Here is a 14444-nt window from a genome sequence, read left to right on the forward strand (position 1 = left end):
AATAAACGTTAAAAAAAATTTAAAAAAAAAGATACTTCAGAGACATAATACCTGTATAATGGATGAACTCTGCATACTGAATTATATAAACCAATTGTTAAAAGGTATTTTTAAGACAATCAGGGAAATGTGATTATAAATTGGGTTTTAGAAAATTCCAAAGGATTACTACTAATTTTGTTAGGTGGGATAATGACAGCATTGTAGTATAAGAAAATACTCTTGATTTTAGAGATGCATACCATAGGTGGGGAAAGTGACATGATGTCTGAGATTTACTTTAAACTACATCAGCAAAGAGGGGAAAGAGGATGAAACAAATATGGCAGTATCTTAACAATTGTTGAATTTGGGTGATTGGCATAGGGACTCTTAGATGTATTTAAATTTTTATAATAAAATAGTATAACTTAAAAAAAAAAAACATTTTCATTCCCCTAATGTGCCATTCTTCCCTCCAAAAGGTAAAGTCTCAATGCCTATTAAAACATCTTCTCAGGGGTGCCTGGGTGGTTCAGTCAGTTGGATGCTTAACTCCAACTGACTGAGATCATGACCTCATAATTTAAGGGTTCAAGCCCCAAGTCAGGCTCTGTGCTGATAGTGTGGAACCTGCTTGGGATCCTTTCTCTCCCCCACCCCACCGCTGCCCCTCCCCTGCTTGCACATGCCTGCATACACATATGGGCTCTCTCTCAAAAATAAATAAACTTTAAAAAATAACATTTAAAAAAATCTTTTTTAAAAATTTATTTATTTTGAGAGAGAGAAAGCGTGAGCAGGGGAGAAGCAGAGAGAGAGGAAGAGAGGGAAAGAATCCCAAGAGAGGGGGAATCCCAAGAATCCCTCTGCCAGCACAGAGCCCGCTGGGCAGCTTGAACTCACAAACCGTGAGATCACGACCTGAACAGAAATCAAGAGTCGGTGGCCCAACCGACAGTTACCCAAGTGCCCCCCAAAATAACATTATTAAGAGAAAAAATCTTGCCAATAAGCATAATTACGTATCAGATATCCCCTGCACATCTATTTTTTTCTCATTTGTTCTCTAAACAGGTATGGTTTTTATTGGGCTTAAGTGATGGGGTCATGGAGCTTCTAGCTCCTAAGTAAGGCCTTTAGATTTTTCCCTTATGAATGGATCCCAATGATGCTGGGCATACTTATGTTAAAACACAAATACAGTGGGTTTTAGAACAGGAGGAAACAGAATTGCCAACTGCTTATTGGCTCTCATTTTATTTATTGATATTTATCGATTATATCTATTACTCAACCAAGTTTTATTTATTGTTTCCTGGATGCACAGCACTACACCAGACACTGTAGGAGTTTCCTTGATGTCTTGGAATTTAGCCTATCGTGGAGACAGGATTCAGGTGCTTGAGTCAGGCATCCGACTTCAGCCAGGTCACGATCTCGCGGTCCGTGAGTTCTAGCCCCGCATCAGGCTCTGGGCTGATGGCTCAGGGCCTGGAGCCTGTTTCAGATTCTGTGTCTCCCTCTCTCTCTGCCCCTCCCCCGTTCATGCTCTGTCTCTCTCTGTCCCAAAAATAAATAAACGTTAAAAAAAAAAAATTTAAAAAAAAAAAAAAAAAAAAAAGAACCAGGGTGGGGGGTGCCGAACTTAAATGAGGCTGTGAAGGGAAGGGTTTGAAAAAGTTGGAGAGGGAGGGAAAGGCCTTCCACGCAAGTCGAACACCCTCAGGACTCCCAGAGGAAGGGACTTCGAATAGAGTCTTGAGGGAAAAGGAGTTTGATGGGTAACAAGAGAGGGAACCACATGTGCAAAAACACAAATGAGTGAGGGGCCCTGGGTGGCTCAGTCAGTTAAGCATCCAACTTCGGATCAGGTCATGATCTCGTGGTTTGTGGGCTCCAGCCCCGTGTCGGGCTCTGTGCTGACAGCTAAGAGCCTAGAGCCTGCTTTGGATTCTGTGTCTCCCTCTCTCTCTGCCCCTCCCCCACTTGCACTCTGTGTGTTTCTCTCTCAAGAATGAATATACATTTAAAAAAAATTTTTTTTTTAAAACACAGATGAGTGAGACCAAAGATGTGTTTAGGGACCAAGCAGATCAATGTGCAGGGAAGTTGAGATAATAGTTGAGAAAGTGGCAGGAAATGAGAATGAGAAGGTGGACCCCATTCCTGTAAGGAATTAGAAGCTGCTGAAGGCTGCTGGGTAAAGAGATATGTTCAAATTAATGTTTGGGGGTAACTGGTCCAGCTGTAAAACATATGTTAGGTTTCATTCAATCTACAAAATACATGTATTGAGGGCCCGGTGTATTAATATACAAAGATAATAAGACAGTTCCTACTCTTAAGAAATTCACAGTTCAGGGGCGTCTGGGTGGCTCAGTTGGTTAAGTGCCCAACTCTTGATTTCAGCTCAGGTCATGGTCTCACAGTTCATCTGTTCGAGCTCCATGTTGGACCCTGTGCTGACAGTGCAGAGCCTGCTTGGGGTTTTCTCTCTTCTTCTCTGCCCCACACTCTCAAAATAAATATTTTTTTAAAAAAAGGAATTCGCAGTTTAATTACAAGATGGTGTAAGTTGTTCATTAATTTAATTTATGACATTGTGGCAGGCATTGTTAGTTTTCTATTCAATATCTATGCCTTTCTTTTTCATTAGTAATAGAATCCAATTTTGTCTGTAAGACTATGTGCAAAGCCTCAGGAATGGATCATTTTTGGTCTAGGCCAGTATTTCTCAACCTTTTTTTCATGACCATTCCCCAGAGCATTTTTAGACACTTTTTTCCTAATCGCCTCACCCATGAAATTTTAATACCATGTATATGTCTGTTTATGTATTATATGTATATTGGTGTGTATCTGTATATCTTTATACATAAAAAGAGTAAGAATTTTCTCATCCTCTTCTTTCCACCAAAAAGTCTTATCTTCCACTTTAGGGATGATATCATTAGCACCACCCTATCCCACCCTTACCCTTTCCCCCACCCCCCAACCTGTCCCTCCTTCCCTATTATGAATGCATGGTCTAAGGCAATGATAACAATTCTATTTCCTGTTTCTCCACCTGCCTTGAAGTTGGGCTGGCCATGTAACCCAGCAATATCACAGAAGGATACCTATTTGAGAGGTCTCTGAACTACTTTTTACTCTCTTAGAACAAGAGATAGCCACTGCCAAGTTAGCTTCCTTTCATCTCCACCCAGCCCTACACCTCTGGATGGATGACGAATACACAGGGCTCAAAGCGGCAGCAAGGATCTGCATCCATGATGGAAGAGAAGAGAACTGCAGAGACAGTGACACTGAGCCACTGAGCCATTGAGCCCGTGACAGAGAGAGAGACATCTAGACTTCTTGTTATATGGGAGAAATTAATCGGGATTGTTTTTAAGTCACTGTTAGTCAGGTATTGTATAACTTGCAGCTGAAATCATTACTAAGGACAATAGCTGTCCTCACAAGACCATGACTTATTGTTAAACCAAAGCCACAGACAATCACAGACAAAAACAAATGAAAAATGTAATTAAGAATATTACACAAATCAAACACAAAACCTGGCTCATGTTTAAAAGGAAAATTCTCTTTCTTTGCTAAATTAATCAACTTTGAAATAATGTAAAAATATTTCAAGTAATATTTGGCATTTAAAACAAATAAACTTTTATTAGATATATTACTGTGTAGAAAATGGCCATGGAAGGCAACAAGGTAATTTTCTTATACCAGAATGAATACATCTATGATTTGCCTAGTAAGGTATGCCTTTCAAGATATTTAAAAGTCAATTATTTCTAAATATTTAGATGCATTAGGAAAATGTGCTTCTTAAAGGATACCTTTGGGAATCTTCTCACATAAAAATTTTTAAATAGTCATCTGTATTCATCAATTAAATGTTTTATACTTTGCTTAAATTATTCTAGCTAAAGTTCATTCTCTTATTTTAAAACATAAACCACTCACAAACCCATTTAATAACTCCAACATCTCTCTTTAAAAGTGATTTTCTATAGCTTATCAAGTTTCAAGATATAAGAGACTTGAGATCCCTCTAAGTCTTAAAAGATAAAATGTAATTATAGGTTTAGGACTCTCAAAGCATTGAGTTGCCTTCAAAATGTCAAAATAATTTTCACATCAAAATCATTTTACTAGTTTCATTATTAATATAACACCACAAATTGACTTTATTTTAATAAGGAATTTGGGCCTTTTATTATAAAAATAATACGTACTAATTATAGAAACTACAAGAAAAATGAAAAACATTTTAAAATTATATGTAATCTTACCATACACTAGATGACAATTTTTAACATATTGGCTTATTTTCACATTCTGAATTCATGTATAAAAACTATATATAGGCCTTTTTAAACAAAAATATATGCTATATCCTCTAATTTTTTACTTGTCATTATTCTTCAAAAAATATTTTAGGGGTGCCTGGGTACTCAGTCAATTAAGTGTCCAACTCTTGATTTTGGCTCAGGTAATGATCTCACAGTTTGTGGGATCAAGCCCTTCATCAGGCTTTGCAGTGACAGCAGAGATCCTGCTTGGGATTATCTCTCTCCTTCTCTTTCTATCCCTCCCCCACCCACATCCATACTCTCTTTCTCAAAATAAATAAACTTTAAAAAAATTTTAATAAATATTTAATAGGCTTAAATATAATTCATTTCTGTTGGACATTTATATTGATTTTTAGGTTCCTCTATTGTAAAAAAAAAAACTTTGCGTTGAAAAGCTTTTATTTTATAATAAAATACTTATTGTTTTCTTAGGGATAATTCTTAGAAGGGGCAAAAGGCTATAGACATTTTGAAGCTATTCATTCCTACTGCCCAGTTACTTGCCATTTTTCTGAAAAAAGACCTTTCTATAGCCGTCTAAAATAACTGAAAATAATAATTTAGAACAGAGCCTACTAAATGGTGAGAAGAAAGGATCATTCTACTCTTTTCCCTGACCAGCTGGTGATATTGTTTATAAATTGTATTTTGGCCAATATTTTATAGGAAAAGAGAAAACTTGATAATAATTTAGAAGTTCCTGATCGAACTCAAAAAGAGTTTGTAAAGGCAACTAAGTTTGTTTTTGTTATTTATCCTGCATTTTACCTTAGTAATTTATTTGTTAAACATCAAGTATTTAAGAATTGTTAAACATTCTCAAAACCGGCAAAAGAAAGAAAAGTAATCACAGTTAGCAGATAAAATAATGAGTTACGTACCTGTTGAGAAATAAAACCAGTCATGACCAAATATATAAAGGAAGGAGCACTAACATTTAAATTCCAAGTAGCATGAATAAATGTAGGAAAAAATTTAAAATATGATCGTTTAAGCACTCCAAAGAAAGGACTAGCTAACCAAGGAAGCTTTAAAATAATGTAACTTCAAAAAAATTAAAATAAAATAACTTCGTAAGTTTGGCTGGTCACAGTTCAAAAACAAAATTTAGCATAAACTAAAGCTGAAAGTGCTGGTGATTTTTTTCTTATGAATACAATTGTACAATCTAGTTTCTAAACTGAAAACCACAGGAGCCTAGCCCCTGTTGGAAGAGAAACTTTTATTTTTCCTTCCATATATATATGTGTTGGGTCTTTCCTGGATGACATACATGTCAGACGGGTAGCCCTTGGGGAAATCCAAAACTACTGGTTTGGGTTTTGGACTTTTGATCCAAGTTTTACATAGAACTCCCCTGCCGTCTTGCAAAAACTATCCATGTGTTCTTATGGCTCTAAAATTTAATAGAAACATTGCCACAATTCACATTTAGAAATTGCCTTTCCTGAGACAGAGAGGATGGAAACAAAGAAAAGACAGCTATAGGACTTTAATTCAAATGATCCATTTAAGCATCAGCTGTATTCTTATTACACTAGGTATACAATGTTTACACTAGGTAAATGCTTCCTATACACTAGGAAGCGATGTTCACTTTTGAGCTTCTTTCTACATATTGTGCACATTTTGGAGGGAAAGCACTAGCATGATGGCATTTTTAAAATGTAAAAACTAAACTAAATGCTTACAAGTAAAGTACATACACATATATTTAAAGTAAAAGTTATATGCCACATTTGCTATAATGAACATTATTACCATTATATTTTTTAAGGCCCACATTACTACAGATACTTCTCTGATATTACCAGACATTCTGTGTGTAGGGATAGAGTGACAATATTATTCTAGAAGATGTAGGAAATTGTGGTACTGTCAACATGTAAGATTTTTCTGCCTTTTCCCCTCCTATTTCCTGTATGTACATCCAACACCCTCTTCTACTCCCTTATCACAAGCAGAAGAAGAGGGAGAGACTACTGATATAAATTTCGGCAAGTTGCTGACCAAAGATATTGGAGCTTAAAGAAAAATCAGGTTTTATCCGAAATAAGTATGCCAAAGGGGATATCTAAATCCTTTAAAGGTTTTTGTAGTTGATGGCAATGGTTTTACATCATTTAAATTTGAATTCAAATATATGGCTTTCTTTTTCCTTGTTACAAGGAACAATCACAGACATTCTTATACTTCTCGATCATGGTTGAGATCATTTTCAGTTGGAACAAAGACAGAAAAAAAATTTCTGTGGCAGCTAGAAGAAGGTTCACATTCGGATTTATGTGTTCAGGAGGGCTTAAGGAGACGACAGCTGGAATACCAATGGGGAAAGCAAGGGAAGAGTAGGGGTCCTGCTGCAAAGAATGGATCCTCTGAAAGAAAGCAAAAGCATCAAGGAAGACATGTGTGCCAGTCAGTTCCCTGCATCAGCAACTAGGTTGCTAGGCATGCGGACATAGCAGTGAGAGCAGTCTCCAGGAGACAGGAGAGGTAGAGCGTTTGCTATAAGCCTTTGGCGTACATGACTATTTCTGTTTTGAGGGCTGTAACTGAGTATTCCATGATGCAGTATTACTATTAAAATGCATTAAATGTACTAAATTACAGTAAATTGACTACATTGACTACATTGAATTGAAATTGGCAGGAGACCCAGTCATGGGTGTACAATACTTAAACTGGTTGTAGACGTTGAATTGCACTAATTACTTGAATATATTTGTCATAGATTTTCTTTTTCTACCTGGAAAAAGATGAATAATCCTTACACTATGCTAGACCAAGAGAAGTCTGACTCTATTTCACAATTAATCTAGCCAATTGCACATACTTTTCCTCTGGACGGTTGAAGATGGTGTGCGTTTTCGCTCCCCGTCCTGTATCTGCCCACTCTACGAACATGACACAATAACATGGTCTTATCGCTTTCAGCAGAATTGGCTAATTTAAACAGTTGGGTTTCGGGTAAATCTCCAGACCTTGCCTGAGCCTCTATCACAGTCCAAGCGGACAAGAGATTAACAAAGGCACGACCTTTCCTCCGAAAACACCCAGTTCCCCAAATTGCAAGTGAGGTACCCACTAACAAAAGACAGCCAACTGGGCTTCTGTGGTTTAAGGCTGTACAGGAAAAGGACTTATCTCCAAAGTCATCAGGGCCCAGATGTTCAGCTTCAGATAGGAAAACCTACATTTTACACTCGGAACCAAGCATATTACACACTCGCTACTGTCTTTCACCCCAAAAAACAGCCTGACTGGGCATCCAGTATTCACTGAGGGGCATCAGTTGGCCCCACACCAGTAACCATACTCTGGAGTTGGCCATATCAGTATTTACAACCGGCCTGCATTTCTTGTACCGTGAAAGGAAACACATGACTATAAACAAGTATTAAAGTAGAATTTTGAGAGACTGCTTTCCCAAATGGGAACTAACTCTGGCTTCACTTAAGAGAATGCAGCATTAAGGACTTAGAACAGGAGTCATATATACTCTCCAGCTGCACACGTTTACTCAAGCTGAGGATTCAGTACTATAAAACTACACGCATCTCTGCCATCTTGCCCTCATTTTACCGATCAACTGGAGAGTCAGCATTTCTCTTTGGCAGCTAAATCCAGCATCAGCAAGAATCAGAACTTTCTCAACCTCTGCAGAGCCTCCTCTACTGTACTGACAACCTCAGAGGCAAGAGTTCTTAATATGAGGACTCTGGACTACTGGGAGGCCATGGATGGGTTTTAGAGGGCCCCCAAATCCTCTAAAATTATATGGCAAATGTACACGTTCCTGTATTTCTGTGCTTTTTCTCAAGAAGGCTTTTGGTTCTCAACAGATTCTCAAAGGAATTTGTGAGCAAAAAAATGATTAGGAAACACTGCTCTGAAGTGTAAGCCAATCAGTCCATGAAAAAACCCTGTTAAGTGGGGAATAGGATAGTTGGCAAGTGCACCCTTACACATCCAATAGACCCTGAGTTATGCCTCCAGTGCTAAGAAGAGTTGTGATTTATTCTTGGTTTAGCCTGCTATGTCCCAAGAGACTAGTGACCCTGGTGATAGGGAATGTGAAACATTTTTAAAGTAAAAGAATCACCTTCAGTATAAAGAGGGGGCACCTGGCTCACTCAATAGGTTAAGCGTCTGACTTTGGCTCAGGTCATGACCTTGCTGTTCTGGAGTTCGAGTCCCGGGTCGGGCTCTGTGCTGACAGCTCAGAGCCTGTAGCCTATTTCAGATTCTGTGTCTCGCTCTCTCTGCCCCTCTCCAACTCACTCTCTCTCTCTCTCTCTCTCTCTCTCTCTTTCAAAAATGAATAAGCACTTAAAAAAATTTTAAGTTGGAAGAACTCAAGATATTAAAGGCTATTTGAGAGCTTCCTACAATCACTAAAGTCCTTCTAAAGTCAGGTGAAACAGATAATCTCAGTACCATAGCTCCTGTCCCTGTAATATCATTTACTTTTAATATGTTTATTTTGTGATATGTTGTTGTTAATGGTACATGTCTAAGTGTTATTACTATTTTGAGTGATAAAGTCCTATATATAGAGTACTACATTGCATCAAAAATCAGACTTTCTTTCTTTCTGTAATGTAATGTTATCATACACTGGGGCCCAAAATATTTTCTGGACACAGCCCCACTTATTCTACTCACATTTATTCTTAGTTACCACCTTCCAGTGGTCTGAAATCGAATGTTTGTGGGTCCTAGACTCTCCCTATGACCATTCCTCTCTGTACCACCTGCTTGTAGTTCTCTTGTTCACAGCTGCTTCCAGTTGGTCCAAATGCCTGACAAAAGTCGTTTCACAGTGGAAGGGAATTCGGTGGTACAAACTGTATTTCTGTCAGGAGTAGCATAAGTACACCTCCTGTTTTTAGTTTGTTTCTACAGATTCAGTAAATAACTTGTCTCTTCTGGGCTTTCTCTGTTGTCATACCCCTTTATGTCATATGCCCTTAGATCCTAAGCCTCAAGGTAATAGCCTCACTGCCCCCCCCAACACACACACACACACACACACACACACACACATTGGTATACATTCCCTCGGCCAATCCAAACTATTACCTTTAATCTGGCAGTGTTGTTCAAAGTATGATCTGCAGACCATTTGTGTCAGAAGCTTTATGGCGTGGTAAGACTTGTTAAAAATGCATATTCCTGCCAACCCCAGACCAACTGAATCAGAATCCATGGAGGTGGAACCTAGGAAGTTGCATTTGTTAACATGACCCCCACATCCATCCAAGTGACCCTTAAATGAACTACAATTTGAGAACCCATGATTTAGAAGAATCATTTCCTCTCTGACTGGAGCGCTCTTGTTTTCAGATCTAAACAGAACTGTTTTCACATCCATCATGTTCATCTCTGAAATCAGCATCTCCCTGTCTTTTCCTAAGAAATGCCCTCTCCTCTCTCTCTGGCCTTTGCCAGTTGGGTTTTTTTCCTCTGGGTTATTTCTCAGCTTCTGCAGTCTATGTTAGCAAGTCTTTAGTACCCATCCAGCCATTCCTTCCTTCTTCATGAGCTACCCCAAAGAAACACCCTTAGGGGCGCCGGGGTGGCTCAGTCTGTTAAGCATCTGACTTCAGCTCAGGTCCTGATCTCATGGTTCGTGGGTTCAAGTCCTGTGCTGGGCTCTGTGCTGACAGCTCAGAGGCTGGAGCCTGCTTTGGATTCTGTGTCTCCCTCTCTCTCTGCCCCTTCCCTACTTGCATGCTCTCTCCCTCTCTCTCCCTCTCTCTCTCTCTCTCCTCTCAAAAATAAATAAACATTAAAAAATTTTTAAATAAAAAAAAAGAAAGCCCTTTAGCATCTACCACTCCAGACTGCCTCATCCAAACTCCCTTTACAATACCCTGCCCAGAGAATCATAGTACACATCTGCATGTCAAAGCCAAACCTCATCTGGTCCACACAACTGCTCAATCTTCCGGTTAAATGTTAAAACTACTTAAGATCACTTATTTACAGGCTTTCTCCACATTTTTAAAATGCACACACACCACTACTCCAATAAACAAAATTCTATCATTTCACCATACTAACACACCAAATGCTTACACTGTTTTACACTCACATTTAATCTTCATTCATAACAAAATCAGAATGTAAGTGAGATTTTTCATCCTGTTTTTTTTAGTCCTGTTTTTCTAATTTAACACTATACCAAATATATTTTCATATAACTACCATAGGTATTACCTTTAATGACTACAAAGTATTCCATGGGGTTAACGCTACCAGAACCATTATTGCTTAGTTAGGTTATTTTCCGATTCTGCTGTTATAAATGGTAATACAGTGAATGTGTTCCTGCATGTTATTTTTTCCTTCTTTGAATTATTTATTTAGAATAAATTCCCAGGGATAGAATTAAGAGATCAAAGTGTATGCGCGTTTTAATGGCTCTTGACACATTGCCAAGTTGCCATATTTGTATTTTACACAGTTCCTTGATGGCAGGCTGATAAAATGTTTAACAGCCTCTCCTCAAAAAAAAAAAAAGTATGGGGAGCCTGATTTATGGTGTTCGCCAATTTTCATGGTGTAAATATTCCTACCATGGCCAGTTTCAAGCTACGAATTTGAATGCAGAGTTGGAAAGAGATCCTCAGTGGCACACTATTATTGAAATAAGTTCAAGGACATAAATAATAGTAAAATGTAGTAAATAAAAAGGAAGTAATGAGTTTTGAGTATTTATTGCCTTTATTTTTAACATAACTTGTTTAACTGTGAGTTATAGAATTTAATTTTTCCTGGTGTCTGTGTTCAACAACTGGCTTGCAAAATTTCTGGAAATATTACAGGCAGCTCTTGCAAACAAATGCAGGCAGGCTCCCGCACACAGCTACAAATATCTCACTTGATATTTTGTAAGAGCACGGCTTTTTCTTTTCATTGAAGCCATTGAAAATTCACCCTATTCCCATCTGTTGTCACAAACAATAACCATGCTTTTAGGTTAGCAAGTTATGCAAATATATGATGAATAAAGCATAATGCAAAAAAAAAAAAAATAGAGCAGGAGGTCTATCTGAGTCAATTAATTCCACCCACCCTCCCCCAATTGGGACAATACTCTCTTTGTGGACTCATTTACTAGTGTTTTTTCACGGGGTCACCTATAGCAACTACTCAATTATTTATTAACTCGAACAATGACTGAGTAGATGACTATACTCAGTTCTCATGGCAAATGTGATGAGAACCATACTGCATGTTACTTAACCACTCTCTTCCTTGGTTTTCTTTTCTACGAAATGGGGAAGAGGTCATTGCTGACTACAGTTTTACAAGAAACTAAATGTAGAGATAAGAAGACTCCAATTTATGCTCTAAGAAGCAATTGAGCGTTCTGTAATACTTTGAAATTTTCTTCCAAACGTAATTCATTAGTGTTGTCTTACTGGAAAAGAGAAATGGAAGAATGATTTGGCACTTTCTCCCTTGAAAGCAAATTCCTTTCTTTGGGCTTTCCCTGAGTAATAATGAACAGCCTCCATGTGTATTTAACACTATAGAATTTTGAAAGTGGCATCCTACCACTTGAGCGTTAAAAATGTAAATATGGTTGATGAAAACTCTAAACATGCTCACACTTTTAACTCCGTCAACCCATCCCCAGGAATTCTCCTAAGAAATAAATTCAAAACAACAGAAATTACTTGTGTCGAGGTTAATCACAACAGCGGGAGGATCATTTTGCACCATTTCAGCACTTACGTAACTTACCATCTTGGTGCCTGGTGCCCTAGTAGAAGAGTTCTGGATTAATGACTCTCAGATGCTCACCTATAGAGCAACTGCCTCCAGGCCACCTGGGGGAAAGGGTTTGTATTGATTATCACACAGATTCCTGGACTAAATCTCAGGGCTTCTATGTGATACCTGGGAAGTGCTAGTTTTTTAAAAACTCCCCAAGTGGTTTTGATGTCCAGCCAGCTTTAGGAACTATAATTCCAGGCCAGAACCAAACAAATCACATTATCTCTGAACAACTGTCCACATCCAGGGAACAGTACATCTTCTTAAGCAAAATACCAAGAGGTTGCTTGGGACTTCAAGCAGCTGTTTGAGTCAAATGATTTAAAAGCCACGTAGGAGGAACCTTTGTTTCTGGCACGAACCTGCCTCTATTTACCCTTTCCATCTCAGATGCCCTCCTTTGCACTCCCCATCCCAGCACCCACCACTGTCATGTTCCCCTTTCGCACCCTATCTTGACTTGGGCCCACCCCTTTGCATACACAAAACCCCAAATCTTCCTCCCTTTTGTTATTAGTGGGGCTCTAGAAGGGAAACAATATTACTATTTGACCAAGGTAATCTGCACATATAATTGAGAAATCCCTTGCATAATGAACATATTGGCCATATTTGCATTTTTTAAAAGGGGGCTTACTAACCTCCCCCCCCCCCAAAAAAAACTCTCTAGTTTGGAGAATGGAACGAGCAAGCAAGACGTTTTTCAATCTTAGCTTTCCCCCAGACCCAAGCATCTAGAATCCAGATAAGTACTTTGGGTACTCCTTGTCAAAATGGTCACAACTTTTGAATAGAAATGGTTTTTGGCTATGTCTTACTAGCACTAAAATTAGAATACAATAAAATTAAAAATAATTTAATTTAAGCTGGCCAAGGAAGGAGAGTCACTCTCTGCCTCTAATGCCAAACACCTCTAAAATTCCACCCAAAGCATTCAGTAAGCAACATCAGCCACAGATGCCGACAAATAACACAGCAGTCACTCAGATAGTTGTCCTATAAGTCTGACAATCAGATATGGAACGGCTTAAAAGATCAGTTTCTGGGGCACCTGGGTGGCACAGTCGGTTGAGCATCCGACCTAGGCTCAGGTTCATGATCTCACGGTCTGCGGGTTCAAGCCCCGCATCAGGCTCTGTGCTGACAGCTCAGAGCCTGGAGCCTGCTTCGGATTCTGTGTCTCCCTCTCTCTCTGCCCCTCCCCAGTGCTCACACTCTGTCTCTCTCTGTCTCTCAAAAATAAATGAAAACATCAAAAATTTTTTTAAAAAAATCAGTTTCAAATCTTGTTTTCCTTTTTTCATATATATTATTGCTATAAAACAGACTACCCCATGCCTATTCCATACTTGGTGCTCAAAAGATATTAATTTCCAGCCTTCACCCATCAGCCCCATTTTCCTTTGAAAGGAGCACCGGCATTAAAAGAGTTACTTTACAGTTATCTCGTTCCCAGCCAGACACCATATCATCTTCACTCTCATGTCCCCAGCCAAGTCTTAGTAACAATCATAATAGCTACATTTCTTCAGAGTTTATTTTATGCCAGGCACTAAGCTAAATGCTGCACACATTTATATTTCATTTTTATCCTTACAACAACTCTGACATAGGTATTTTCAGTTATTGGAGCTACTTTACAGATTTTTGTTTTTAATCTGAGGATTGAAGAAGTGAAGTAATGTGTCCTAGGTTCCCACAGCTCAGAAGCAATAGCACCAGGTTCAGCACAAGATAATCTGGCTCCAAAAGTCTGGATTCTTATTCACCATACTGTAGTTTTGTTATTATATGGATGCAAATATTTCACACTTGAGAAGAAAAAAAAAAGTGCTCCAAATCATTAGGAAAAAAACACCAGCAGATCCATAGCATCTCAGTCAGACATGTGAAGGAAGTAACACATATTTCATGGAGTTTTTGGGTTGGCTTTTGAAGACTACAGGCTTGCTTGGTCAACCAAATCATTCTCCTAAGAGGAAGGCCACTTTAATACTTGATGATTGACCTGTAGTAACCAGAAATGGAGGTCTTACAGGATCCCTGAGCCACACAAACCTTTCCTAGCATAAATGGTATGGTAAAGGAAGACAGTAAAGGGAAGGCAAGTAGAAGATAAAAAGTAGTCCCAAAATGAAAAGACTCAGGGATCTCTGGGCTCCCACTCACCTGGAATTCTGTGAGTGCTATGAAAGCTCAGAAAAGGAGCCTAATGGCATAAGAAGACTAGAAAACTATTGAATGGAGTCAGTTCTGTTCAGCAGCCTCTCAAGGTCCTCTATAACTTGTCTACACCTGAATTTTCCAAGCTTA

General features: G+C 38.6%; 1 protein-coding gene across 3 annotated transcripts in view; it reads right to left on the minus strand.

Annotated features, from left to right (window-relative positions):
• The window catches only part of RHOH (ras homolog family member H), a 45493-nt gene that overhangs the window by 24126 nt on the left and 6923 nt on the right, over positions 1–14444 (minus strand). Inside the window, exon 1 of one of the 3 annotated variants that reach the window (XM_030313999.1) lies at positions 12099–12121. The exons of the other annotated variants lie outside the window; for them this stretch is intronic. The gene's annotated coding sequence lies outside the window, so the exon portion shown is untranslated. Of the gene's footprint in view, positions 1–12098; positions 12122–14444 lie in introns of those variants that run through there. 3 annotated transcript variants of the gene reach the window in all.

This window comes from Lynx canadensis, chromosome B1 (genome assembly GCF_007474595.2).
Source record: "Lynx canadensis isolate LIC74 chromosome B1, mLynCan4.pri.v2, whole genome shotgun sequence".
Classification (NCBI taxonomy): Eukaryota; Metazoa; Chordata; class Mammalia; order Carnivora; family Felidae; genus Lynx; species Lynx canadensis.